This window comes from Macaca nemestrina, chromosome 13, assembly GCF_043159975.1.
Source record: "Macaca nemestrina isolate mMacNem1 chromosome 13, mMacNem.hap1, whole genome shotgun sequence".
Lineage (NCBI taxonomy): Eukaryota > Metazoa > Chordata > Mammalia > Primates > Cercopithecidae > Macaca > Macaca nemestrina.
Window position 1 is genome coordinate 62,611,216 of NC_092137.1, and position 14,225 is coordinate 62,625,440.

Genomic DNA, 14,225 nt, shown 5'->3' on the forward strand with positions numbered 1-14,225 from the left:
CTAATCATAGATCCAAAGAATAAGAATGTACGTGGCCTCTGTTTGCACTTGCAAGTGTTGGGGGCGATGAAATTGTGTCAATCAGCCTCCTTCTCCCCAGAGTCTGTTTTCAGGTGAGGCAGGAGAACAGGGCAGAGTCATTCTGGGAAGCCTGGGCCTTGTCAGATTCTTCAGAAGGGACGGCCTCCTGGGACACTCTGGGTCCCTGGCAGAGAGCTCAACCCTGACAGCCTCCCTGAGTCATACCAGAGCAGTCACTGGGTCCTGATGTCCCTGTTTCAGATGCTCTGCTGCCTCCCCCTGCACCCCTGGAGTCATCGGGCGGCTGCATGCCCATCAGTCTGAGTAGTTGCAGGCTATTGGTGTCATTTCTGGAAAAGAAGGCAGCTGCTTCTCTGTTTGTTTTTCTCTCCCAGCACAGTGCCCTATTTACCTACAGAACCACCACAAAGTGACAGCCCCGGCAGATCTGCTACCATTCAGCAGCTGCCTCAAATCACCCAACATAATGTTTGAGTCTCCAGCGAGAGGGAGGGAGACAAAGGCTGCATTCCACAGACCAGGTGATGGAGGCCCAGAGAAGAGAAGTGATTTCCTCAAGGTCACACTGCTTCTCAGTAGCAGAACCAGGATTCTCAATTTTCAGTTCAGATCTTTTCCATTGTGTGAATTAGGAATACTGAACTGTCTTCACTTTTCTTTTGTTTGTTTGTTTTTGAGACAGGGTCTCATTCCCCTTGCCCAGGCTGGATTGCAGTGGTGCAATCACATCTCACCGCAGCCTCAATTTTCTGGGCTTAGGTGATTTTCCCATCTCAGCCTCCTGGGTAGCTGGGACTACAGGTGCATGCCACCACGCCTGGCTCATGTTTTGTATTTTAATAGAGATGAGGTTTCACCGTGTTGCTCAGGCTGGTCTTGAACTCCCGGGCTCAAGCGATCCACCCACCTTGGTCTCCCAAAGTGCTGGGATTACAGGTGTGAGCCACATCTTGGTTAGAAGTTTGTTTTGTTTTTTTGCCCTCCTTTGTAAGTCAGCCCTATCCTGATAAATTATCAGGATACAGACTTAGGGATTGGGTGAGTTTACCAGTGAGATTGCAGGAATGCTAATTAAATTATCCATTTCCCAGAAGCCTCTGCTTCCTGAGGCTGCCCCACTGCCAGCCACCAAATGCAAATGGACTTAACTGCAGTAAAGTTTTGTTTACTTGGGGATGTTGGTTACATTTTCAACTGCAAAGATTTATAACCAAAGTTAAGGGGTTATAAAAAGACCTCAGCATCTTATTTATTATGACGTGAAAAGTAATATCCAGACTACCTTATTTGCAATAGCAAAAGTTTGGAAATAACTAACTTGCTCATTAAAAGAAGATAGATGAAATGACTTCTAGTACATCCACAGGACAGCATACTCTGGAGATATAAAAAAGGAATGATACAGAAGTTTTCCTTTTTATTTTTTGCATGATAATCTACAAACAGAATACTGTATAATGAAAAACCTTCCTTCTATTCTCTCTCCCAGTCACCAAGTTCACCTACCTACAGGCAACCAGCATGGCGTATTTCCTCTCTAACGTTTTAAAGACATTTCATGCATATAGAAGCATTTATAAGGATAGTCAGCCCAGGAGCTTGAGGCTGGGCTCAAACGCCTCTGGCTTTTTTCATTTACTGTTTTCACTTCTTCAGGAAACACTTACCGAGCACCTACTATGTGTCAAGCACTCTTTTAGGCATTTGGAATTTGGTAGTGAACAAAACAAATACATTTCTTGCCCTCCTGGAGCTTACTTTTTTTTTTTTTTTTTAATTTTTATTTATTTTTTTTTTCTAAGACAAGGTCTTACTCTGTCACCCAGGCGGGAGTGCAGTGATGTGAACACTGCTTGCTTCAGCCTCGACCTCCTGGGCTCAAGTGATCCTTCTGCTTCAGCCTTCCAAATAGGTGGGACTACAGGCACCCACCACTACCCCCAGCCAATTTTTAGATTTTCTGTAGAGATGGAGTCTCACCATGTTGCCCAGGCTGGTCTCAAACTCCTGTGCTCAAGCAATCCTCCCTCCTTGCCCTCCCAAAGTGCTAGCATTACAAGTGTGAGCCACTGTGCTGACCAAGCTTACATTTTTGTGGAATATAAATAAACAAGTGATATATAGTGATAAGTGGTAAGTGCTATGGAGCAAAACAGGGTAAGGGAATAGATGTGTGTGCATGCATGCATGTGTGTGTGGTGAGGGTGGTGGTGAGTGAGTTGTGGTTATTTTATGATAGGGTGGTGTGGGAGACCAGAATATGCCACCCAAAAATATGAAGGATTTTTGAGCTAAAGACAAGAAACAGATGCAGGAAATCTCTCTGCCCTCCTTCTATTTGCCTAAAAGCAGGACATAGATTTACAAAGGCAAAAGGTATCCTGCCCTGCTACCCTTCTTCCAGGAAAAACAAAGATAAGCACTGAAGGTCTAACTTTGGACCCTTATCAGCCTGGAGATGGCACCAGAGGAAGCCACATGAATAGGCCTTACTAGCCAGCCTATATCTGCCATTTATTTGCTTTCTTACAAGTTGCTGCCCCTAGAGACTCAAAATCCTTTTCCTTTGCCTTGTCACTTCTCTAAATATTCATTGTTCTTTGTTGACAATGCTACATAAGCTAGAATTCAAAGCCACCTCTTTGAGGACTACTCATTCTCTGGGTATGTTCCATGTATACATGAAATATACATGTTAAACTTCAGTTTGTTTTTCTCCCATCTTTTGCTACAGGGGTCTTTTCCAATCAAAAACGTATGAGGGTTGAAGAAAATTTTATTTTTATTCTCCTATAGTGGTCAGTGAAAGATTTGTCAAAGCCTGAAGAAAATGAGAGAGTGAGCCAGGTTTCCTCTGCTTTGAATCCAGATATCTGCATTTGAACCTTCAAAGCCTTCAAACCCTCCACATGGAGTGGAAGGAACTTGCTATGAGGAACAAAGCAGTTGTGGTTGAAACTGAGTGAATATATCTTGGGGATCTTCTGTATCATGAGAACTTGCTCATTCTTTTTACACCTGCATCTTATTCCATTGTATGTGTGCACCATGGTTGAATTAAGCAGGCTCTTCCTAATGGAGATTTCTGAGACATCTGTTCTTTTGTGATTGCAAACAATATTGCAGTGAGTAACCTTATCAGGTGGTTCTGTGCAATGTGCAAGTTTCTGTAGAATTAATTCCCAGAAGTGGAATTGCTAGGTCAAAGGTATGTGTGCCTGTATCTAACTGTAACTAACAAAGAAGGTGAACTATTTTTGGTCTGCTGCCAACTATATATTGATATATTTATATTTTTTTTGAGACAGAGTTTCACTCTTGTTGCCCAGGCTGGAGTGCAATGGTGCAACCTTAGCTCACTGCAACCTCCACCTTCTGGGTTCAAGCGATTCTCCTACCTAGCCTCTCGAGTAGGTGGGATTACAGGCCCCCGCTAAGGGAGGAGACCACCCCTCATATTGTCTTATGCCCAATTTCTGCCTCCAAAGGAAGAAGAAGTAAAAACTAAAAGGCAGAAATGAAATCCACAAGCAGACAGCCTGGTGCCACACCCTGGGCCTGGTAGTTAAAGATTGACCCCTGACCTAATTGGTTATGTTATGTATAGATTACAGACATTGTATAGAAAAGTACTGTGAAAATCCCTGTCCTGTTCTGTTCCGTTCTAATAACCAGTGCATGCAGCCCCCAGTCACATACTCCCTGCTTGCTCAATCAATCACGACCCTCTCACGTGGACCCCCTTAGAGTTGTGAGCCCTTAAAAGGGACAGGAATTGCTCACTCGGGGAGCTCGGTTGTTGAAGACATGAGTCTTGCCGAAGCTCCTGGCCGAATAAAACCCTTCCTTCTTTAACTTGGTGTCTGAGGGGTTTTGTCTGCGGCTTGCCCTGCTACACCACCACCATGCCCAGCTAATATTTTGTATTTTTAGTAGAGATAGGGTTTCACCATGTTGGCCAGGCTGGTCTCGAACTCCCGGCCTCAAGAGATCTGCCTGTCTCAGCCTCCCAAAGTGCTGGGATTACAGGCATGAGCCACCGCACCCAGCCGATTTATTATTCTTTAAGTAAACATGTATTGAGCACCTACCATGAACCAGGTACTAGTCTAAATGCTGACAGTTGAGAATTGGAGTGGAAGCCACAACTTGCCAAGCATATCCTGACTCAAAGAACAGATTGACTTTGCCAGACCAGTCATGTCAGAAGCTATGATGTGCTTCATACACTATCAAAACTCAGTACTCAACACCAATTTGTTCAGACCCGTGATCCCAAGGTAAGACCACTGACAATTCCATTAATTATCTAGTTTTCAAAATCTAACCAATCCTTGCAAAGAGCACCCTCTAAATAACCTCTGGGACAAAATATACCCATTAGTGAAGACCATTTAACTTTGGGTAGTGCAATAGGAAGAACATTCATTAATGAGAAAGGTCTCAAAAAAGAGGAAGCAAACTTGTGTGTTTTTTTTTTTTTGTTTGTTTGTTTGTTTTTTTAAGATGGAATCTCACTCTTTCACCCAGGCTGGAGTGCAGTGGTGCCATCTTGGCTCACTACAACCTCTGCCTCCTGGGTTCAAGTGATTCTCTTGCCTCAGCCTCCCAAGTAGCTGGGACTACAGGTGCCCACCACCACACCCAGGTAATTTTTGTATTTTTAGTAGGGACGGGGTTTCACCATGTTGGCCAGACTGGTCTCAAACTCCTGACCTGAGGTGATCCACCCACCCGGACCTCCCAAAATGCTGGGATTACAGGCATGAGCCACTGTGCCTAGCCCAAACTTGGATTTTGATAAAACAAGGAGTCGTTGAGAAAGAGTGGAGGCAAGTCTCATTTTGGACATGTCGGGGCAAGGTGGTCCTTTGTAGTTAGACTTTTCTGTGAACATAAGGGTGGTGGGATTTCCTAACCATTAAAAAGGTGCTATTTCGGCCAGGCATGGTGGCTCACACTTGTAATCCCAGCACTTTGGGAGGCCGAGGAGGGTGGATCACGAGGTCTGGGGTTTGAGACCAGCCTGGCCAACATGGTGAAACCTTGTCTCTACTAAAAATACAAAAAAAAGTAGCTGGGCATGGTGGTGCACTCCTGTAGTCCCAGCTACTCTGGCGGCTGAAGCAGGAGAATCACTTGAACCCAGGAGGCAGAGCTGGCAGTGAGCCAAGATCGCGCCACTGCACTGCAGCCTGGCAACAGAACGAGACTCCATCTAAAAAAAAAAAAAAAAAAGGTGGTATCTCAGCACAGCTTAAAATGACAGCTTTACATATGATTCACATATTATACAATTAACTCATTTAGAATGCACAATTCAATGGTTTTTGGTATATTCTTGGTAAATTTATGCGACCATCACTAGGATTAATTGTAGAACTTTTTCTTTTTATTCTTTTTTTTTTTTTTTTTTTTTTTTGAGGCAGAGTCTCACTGTCACCCAGGCTAAAGTGTAATAGTGTGGTCTTGGTTCACTGCAACCTCCACCTCCTGGGTTCATGCCACTCTTCTGCCTCAGCCTCCAGAGTAGCTGGGATTACAGGTACCCACTGCCACACCTGGCTGATTTTTGTATTTTTAGTAGAGACAGCATTTCACTATGTTGGCCAGGCTGGTCTTGAACTGCTGACCTCATGATCCTCCTGCCTCAGCCTCCCAAAGTGCTGGGATTACAGACATGAGCCACCGTGCCCGGCCAATTGTAGAACATTTTCATTACCCCCCAAAGAAACCTCATACCCATTAACAGTCATTTTCCATTTTCCCATTGCCTTTTCATAGGCAATTGCTAATCTGTTCTTGCCTCTATAGATTTGCCTATTCTGGACGTTTCATATAAATTAAATTATTCATTATGTGATCATCTTTTGTGACTGACTTCTTTCACTTTGCATAACGTTTTCAAGGTCTATCCATTCTAGCATGCATCAATACTTCCTTTCTTTTTATTGCTGAATTATACTCCATTGTATACCATATTTTGTTTATCCATTCATCAGCTGGTGGACATTTGGGTTGTTTCTCCTTTTTTGTTATAATGAATGGTATTGCTAATAAACATTCAGGTACAAATTTTTGTGTGAACATATGTTTTCAGTTCTTTTGGCCATGGACCTAGGAGTGGAATTGATGGATCCAATAGTAACTCTATGTTTAATCTTTTGAGGAATTGCCAAACTGTTTTCCAAAGCAGCTGTACCATTTTACATTTCCACCAGCAATATGAGGGTTCCAATTTCTCCATATTTTTGCCAACACTTGGGTTTTTAAACATTTTTATTATAGTGTAGGGGCAGAAAAGTGTGATACCTTTCCTCACCCATCATAAGGCACATGGCCAACACTGATAACAAAAGAAAGGTTAACAAGAGAAAAAGCATAACAAATTTATTTAATCAAAGTTTTATGTGACACAGGAGTCTTCAGAAATGAAGGCCCAACAACTTAGGGAAAACCATTTATTTTTTGCTTAGGTTTGATTAAGAAGGGACAGCCTTATAGAAATGTGATTGGACAAAGAGGTACAAGCGAATGGGAATAGACTGAGGGGGAAAACCCAGCAAGGCTTGTCCAGATTCGTCTTGGCCTTTCTGTGGAGCCTCACTCTACCCTTCCCAGGTGTGGGGCAAGACTCCCCTGGAATAAGGGCCTTCAAGGGAGAAAGGAGAGAGTGACATTTCTAGGTTTTATGGCTTGCTTTTGGAGAGAGGGTCTCTGGTTTCTATGACTCACCTTAGAAGAAGAATTCTCCTTTCTATAACTCCCTTTAGGAGGAGAAAGAAGGGCAGGAGACAGGAGGATGGGAGAAGGTCAGAGAGATCTTTCTTCTGAGATCCTTCCAAGCTCTTTAGTTCCAAGTACTTGGCATGCCGTTGAGACTCAGAAAACAATACCCCAAGAAGAAGACCTCAGCAGCAAAGGGACATTGTTGTCTGGGGTAAATACCTGGGGTCCGTCATCTGGCGTCAAGAAGATAAAGGACACAGACACACGTGAAGAGTGAGTTTAGGAGCAGAGGTTTAACAGGCAAAAGAAAGAGAAAGAAGAGCAGCTCTTTCTCTTGTGAGGAAGAGGGGGCATCTGAAAGGGAAAAGTCGGCCCATGGGGGACTGTGCCGGATTTTATAGACAGGCTTGAGGAGGGGGTGTCTGATTTACATAGGGCCCACAGATTGGTTGGACCAGGTGTGACGTTTGCATAGCTCGCAGGGAAGGCTGGTCACCCCACCCTAATTTTATTATGCAAATTGAGTCTTTCCCTGGCTGGCACCATATTATCTTTTCCTTACTGTACACATGGTTTGGCAAAGATAAGCCGCCATTTTGAACATGGCTAGTCCCAGGTAGCCTTTGCCTATTAGCACAACTGCTGGCACTCACCTGTACAAGCTTCCATCCTGTCTATGTCTGCAGCTCAATTTTACAGGCTGCTCTTTGTTAGAAGAGAATGATTTGGGGGCTGCTTTCCATTAAAAGGAAATCCTTACTGAGGTTTCCTGTACCCTCACTATCTGCCTAAGTAATTTCTTCTTAACTTCTATATCAGCAGCAGCCTCAGAAGCAAAAAGTTTCTTCTGACCTTCTCATGCTCTCCTGTCTCTCAGTCCCATTCTCCCCAGAGGCCAGCCATAGAAACTAGAATCCCTCTTCCCCAAGGCGGGTCATCAAAATCAGAACCCTTTTCCCCCAGAGCTAGTCATAAAACCTAAAAATATTACTCTAATTTACTCCAGTTATCACCAAAATAATTAGATAATATGTAAATTATCAAATATTAGTCTAATTTCCTCCACCTTTCCATGTAAAAACTGGTCATAAAGAAATCATCTGGGCCAGGCGTGGTGGTGGCTCACTCCTATAATCCAAGCAGTTTGGGAGGCTGAGGTGAGACTGTCTCAAAAAAAAAAAAAAGTTATTTTTAACATAGTTTTCTCCTCTACGAACTGTTTTAGCTATAGTCTATGGGTTCTGATACATATAGCTTTCATTAACATTATTGTCTACTTAGGGGAGAAAAAAGCTTTTCCTCTACCCTCTCAGTTTTAGTACCTGGCAACCTGTCAAGAGTCGCATTCACAGGAGAAAAGGCATACAACCTTTTTTTTTTTTTTTTTTTTTTTGAGACAGAGTCTCATTCAGTTGCCCAGGCTGAAGTCTGAAGTGCAGTGGTGTGATATCGGCTCACTGCAAGCTCCACCTCCTGGGTTCACACCATTCTCCTGTCTCAGCCTCCAGAGTAGCTGGGACTACAGGCGCCCGCCACTACACCTGGCTAAATTTTTTGTATTTTTAATAGAGATGGGGTTTCACCATGTTAGCCAGGATGGTCTCGATCTCATGACCTCATGATCTGCCCATTTCAGCCTCCCAAAGTGCTGGGATTACAGGCGTGAGCCACTGCGCCCAGCCAAGGCATACAACTTTATTATGTTAATATTTGTACCTGCACCCGGCTTCACAGAAAACAAGTGAAAAATCCAAAGAGATGATTGGATTTGAAGGCATATATACCATTTTAACACAAAGTGATAAACTGGAGAAATGACTAGAAAAGAAAAAGAAGACTTGGACTTCTAAGGGGTTAAATTGTAGGAAGGTGATGAGAAAAAGTCTGGGGGAAGCTAATGGCAGATAAGGGTTGTTTATGCGGACTCATTTAGTGCTATCTCTAGAGATAACATTAATTTTCCATTCTCCTCTTCCTGGTATGGGTGGGGGGACCTTTACAAATGGGAATTTTCTTTGCAGAAAGGAAATCTATGACCTGCTTGTAGTCAGATAGGAGGAGGGCAGAGAGCTTCTGTGTCTGCTGCTTCTGCTCAAAAATAATCCTTATACTAAAGTTATACATTTTGAGGTGCCTTTTCTGATCCCCTTCATTGAGATATTTTATACTTTCTTCTTTTTCTCTTCCTTCTTCTTCTTCCTTTTTGGACCTAGTGTTAAGTCAGGGAGAGTTATAAAAGTCCAAGTGGTAGGCCGGGCACTGTGGCTCACTCACACCTGTAATCCCAGCACTTTGGGAGGCTGAGGCAGGCAGATCACGAGGACAGGAAATAGAGACCATCCTGGCTAACATGGTGAAACCCCATCTCTACTAAAAATACAAAAGATTAGCCAGGTGTGGTGGCAGGCGCCTGTAATCCCAGCTACTGAGGAGGCTGAGACAGCAGAATCGCTTGAACCTGGGAGGTGGAGGTTGCAGTGAGCCAAGATTGCGCCATTGTACTCCAGCCTGGGTGACAGAGCGAGACTCTGTCTCAAAAAGGAAAAAAAAAAAAAGTCCAAGTGGTGATGTTTGTTTGTTTTCTGGTTCTATAATTAATTTTTCGTTTTATTACATCATGATTAGAGAATGGTGTCTCAGGCCAGCCATCATGGCTAGTGCCTGTAATCCCAGTACTTTGGAAGGCCAAGCCAGGGGGATTGCTTGAGCTCAGGAGTTTGAGACCAGCCTAGGCAACACAGTTAGACCTCGCCTTTACTAAAAATAAAAAAAATTATCGAGATGTGTATGCTGGCACACACCTGTAGTCTCAGCTACTCAAGAGGCTGAGGTGGGAGGATCACTTCGGCCTGGGACTTTGAGGTTGTCGTGAGCTATCATCACTGATGCACTCCAGCCTGGGTGAAGGAGTAAGACTCTAGAGAGAAAGAGAGAGACAGGAGAGTGGGGAAAGGGAGAAAGAGAGAGGTGTCTTTATTCCTTTTGCAATGTAATTACTTTTGGGATTTATTGAAGTTGTCGTGACATAATTACTGGGCAGTCAATTAATTTTGAAAACGTTCCATAGATACCTAACAATAAAATAAGTTTTTAGTCTTTAGATTATAAATTTGATATACAAAAAAAGGCTCTATTGAAAAAAATATGTTATTTGGGTGTACCTTATGACCATGGCCTAAAAGAGAGGTAAATTAAATTCCCTAACTAGTGTGTTTCTATAAAGAGCAAGTACAAAATTGCTTTTTATAGTCTTAATATTAATTAGATAATTATTAATTAGTGGTAATATAACCACCCAACAGGTTCACCTTGCCCGCTGACAAGTATTGTTACTTAGATATTAATAAGAATTAATAAAAATATAAATTGTGTGAATTTCCCAACTTTATTATTAAAGAACTGTTGTCTCATTTAATGATTTTTCTTTTTAACAGAATTCACCCAAGTCTAGTATTAAGATCATAATCTCTGCTAAACGTTTTTTTGGGATGGAGTCTCACTCTGTCACCCAGGCTGGAGTGCAGTGGCATAATCTTGGTTCACTGCAACTTCTGCCTCCTAGGTTCAAGCAATTCTCCTTCCTCAGCCTCCCGAGTAGCTGGGAATACAGGTATGTGCCACCATGCCAGGCTAATTTTTTTTTTTTTTTTGTATTTTTAGTAGAGATAGGGTTTCACTGGGTTAGCCAGAGTGGTCTCGATCTCCTGACCTTGTGATCGGCCTGCCTCAGCCTCCCAGAGTGCTGGGATTACAGGCATGAGCAACTGTGCTCGGCCTAATCTCTGCTAAACTTTTACACTTGCTTGGTTAAAAACACATTTTCTCAGCCTTTTGTATTCAACCTTTCTTTCTTTCTTTTTCTTTTTGAGACAGGGTCTCACTCCGTCGCCCAGGCTGGAGTACAGTGGTACCAGCTGGGCTCACTACAACCTCCACCTCCCAGGTTCAAGTTATTCTCCTGCCTCAGCCTCCTGAGTAGCTGGAATTACAGGCATGCGCCACTACACCTGGCTAATTTTTGTATTTTTAATAGAGATGGGGTTTTGCTTTGTTTGGCCAGGCTGGTCTTGAACTCCTGGCCTCAGGTGATCTGCCTGCCTCGGCCTCCCAAAGTGCTGGGATTACAGGTGTGAGCCACTACACCTGGCCACAGCCTTTCTTAATAATTTTGTTTTACTTTGTGATTTAATATGAGAATGTCTTTTAGCAGATGATGTGTTGGTCTATTATCTTTGCTTTATTATTGTTTGTGTTTTTAGTAATAATTTGAAAGGCGTGTATTTTTTTTTCTATTAGCTACCTTTATCACTTTTTTAAGAAATAATTTTTAGAAAATGATGAAGACATAACTCTCATGTAGATGCAAGAATGAACATGTGTTGAAGATTTTATTTTTCTCCTTAATTAGCAAGGGAACCAGGCAGGTATTATAACTGTTTCAAAGGAAAAAAAGGAACACAAATTTAAATGGACAAAGAGATTGAATTACAAATGGAGGCAAACTGGTTTCTCCACAAGGGAAAGAAATCAAAGGAAACTCTTCTAGATAATATAGTTTGTGTATCTGTCAGTCACCTACAATTTACGGAGATGCAAAAAAGCTCAAAGACAATGAACAGGACCAGAAAATGCAGTTTTTCAATGAAGTACAAAATTGCTTTTTATAGTCTTAGTATTAATTAGATAATTATTAATTAGTGGTAATGTAACCACCCAACAGGTTCACTTTGCCCGCTGCCTAGACAGAGCTGATTTATCAAGACAGGGGCACTGCAAAAGAGAAAGGGTTTAATTTATGCAGAGCCAGCTGTATGGGAGACTGGAATTTTATTATTACTCAAATCAGTCTCCCTGAAATTCGAGGATGGCAGTTTTTAGGATAATTTGATAGGCAGGGCCAGTGAATCAGGAGTACTGATTGGTTGGGTCAGAGATGAAATCCTAAGGAGTCAAAGCTGCCCTCTTGTGCTGAGACAGTTCCTGGGTGGGGGCCACGAGACCAGATGAGCCAGTTTATTGATCTGGGTGATGCCAGCTGATCCATCAAGTGCAGGGTCTGTAAAATATCTCAAGCACTGAGCTTAGGTTTTACAATAGTAATATCATCCCCAGGAGGGCCAGAATCTTGTAGCCTCCATCTGTGTGACTCCTAAACCATAATTTCTAATCTTGTGGTTAGTTTGTTAGTCCTACAAAGGCAGTCTAGTCCCCAGGTCAGAAGGGGAAGGGCATTGTCCTTGTTTGGGAAGGGACATCGTCGTCCTTGTTTCAGAGTTAAACTATAAACTAAGTTACTCCCAAAGTTAGTTTGGCTTATGCCAAGGAATGAACAAGGACAGTTTGGAGGTTAGAACCAAGAGGGAGTTGGTTAAGTCAGATCTCTTTCACTGTAATCATTTTCTCAGTTATAATTTGGTAACTACAGTTTCGGTAATACTCTTAATCTTCTGTTTCTTTAGACATATCTGTCAATTTTCTTTATAGGATGAGCAGCTAATTCCAGTTTCCCTGGAATTTCCTGGCTTCTACACTGAAAGTGCCTCATTGTGGGAAACCCCTCAATCCATGGAAAATCAGGACCATTGGTCACTGAAATTTTCTACTGTAAGAAATGATACAATTATTGTAGTTCCTCTTTGTTCCTTTTTTTTTTTCTTTTTCTTTTTTTTTGAGACAGTCTTGTTCCATTGCCCAGGCTGGAGTATAACGGTATGATCTTGGCTTACTGCAACCTTCTCCTCCCAGTTTCAAGCAATTCTCCTGCCTCAGCCTCCTGAGTAGCTCGGATTACAGGTGCCCACCACCATGCCCAGCGAATTTTTGTATTTTTAGTAGAGACAGGGTTTCACCATGTTGGTCAGGCTGGTCTTGAACTCTTGACCTCAAGTGGTCCACCCACCTTGGCCTCCCAAAGTGCTAGGATTACAGGCGTGAGCCACCACAGCTGGCTCCACTTTTTTCCTGAGGAAGTTTTTATTATTTATCTATTTTAGAGATAGGGTGTTGCTCTGTCACCCAGGCTGGAGTGGAGTGGTGCAATCATAGCTCACTGTGGCGTTGACCTCCTGGGGCTCAAGTGATCCTCCTGCCTCGGCCTCCCAAGTAGCTGGGACTACAGGTGCATACAACCATGCTCAGATAAATTTTTTATTTTTTGTAGAGATGAGATCTCCCTATGTTACCCGGGCTGGTCTCAAACTCCAGGGCTCAAGTGGTCCTCCCACCTCAGCCTCCCAATGTGCTGGGAGTCACTGTGTCTGGCCATGCCCAGCTAATTAAAAAAAATTTTTTTTTACAGAAGGTGTCTCACTGTGTTGCCTAGGCTGATCCAGAACTCCTGGCCTCAAGTGATCCTCTCTCAGCATCGGAAGCTTTTTTTTTAGATAATAGTGGTACAAAACCTTGACTGTACCTGAATAAGTTTTTTAAAATTCAGATGCTTGGGGCCCAACCCCAGAAATTCTAATTTAATTGGTCTAGGATATGGCTTGGCCATCTAGGATTTTAATAGTCTACCCAGGTAATTCTAATGTTCAGCCAAGGTTGTGAATTGCCAATATGTAAAGATACGGAGCCATCTCCAAGATGTATTGAATGCAGAGTAGTGTATACAGATGGCCTCTGACTTATGGTGGCTTGACTTATTACGATTTTTGACTTTATAATGGTATCCATACAACCATTCTGTTTTTCACTTTCAGTACGGTATTCAATAAATTACATGAGATATTCAACACTTTTTTATAAAATAGGCATTGTGTTAGATGATTTTACCCAACTGTGCACTAAGTGTTTTGAGCACATTTAAGGTAGGCTGGGCTAAGCTATATTTGGTAGGTTCAGTGTATTAAATGAATTTTTGATTTAGGACACTTAAAACTTACAATGAGTTTATCAGGACATAGCTCAATTGTAAGTCGAGAAGTATCTGTATAGCATGTCACCACTATGTAGAAAATGGAAAAGAAAAAGAAAATATTTATATATGTACATAAACTATCTCTGCGAGGATGCAGAGGGAACTGTTAACATTGGTTGTTGCCAGGTATGTCAACTTAGGGAGTGGGAGGAAGATTTTTCACTGTGTACTTTTTGGACCTTGTGAATCTATTATTAATGTTTTAAAATTATTTTAGGCTGGGTGTGGTGGCTCACACCTGTAATCCCAGCACTTTGGGAGGCCAAGGCAGGTGGATCACTTGAGGTCAGGAGTTCGAGACCAGCCTGGGCAACATGGCGAAACCCCGTCTCTACTAAAAATATAAAAATTAGCTGGGTGCGATGGCGAGCACCTGTAATCCCAGCTACTAGGGAGACTGAGGCAGGAGAATCACTTGAACCTGGGAGGCTGAGGCTGCAGTGAGCTGAGATCACACTATTGCACTCCAGCCTGGGCTATACAGAGTGAGACCCTGTCTCAAAAAAAAAAAAAAGTTATTTTAAAATTCTACCTC

General features: G+C 42.6%; 1 protein-coding gene across 3 annotated transcripts in view; it reads left to right on the forward strand.

Moving 5' to 3' along the window:
- The window catches only part of LOC105465119 (UDP-GlcNAc:betaGal beta-1,3-N-acetylglucosaminyltransferase 2), a 325,143-nt gene that overhangs the window by 147,280 nt on the left and 163,638 nt on the right, over positions 1 to 14,225 (forward strand). For 2 of the 3 annotated variants that reach the window (XR_011611787.1, XR_011611788.1), the window contains one exon: positions 2,839 to 4,539. The gene's annotated coding sequence lies outside the window, so the exon portion shown is untranslated. Of the gene's footprint in view, positions 1 to 2,776 lie in introns of those variants that run through there. The other variant, XR_011611786.1, reaches the window with a different exon arrangement.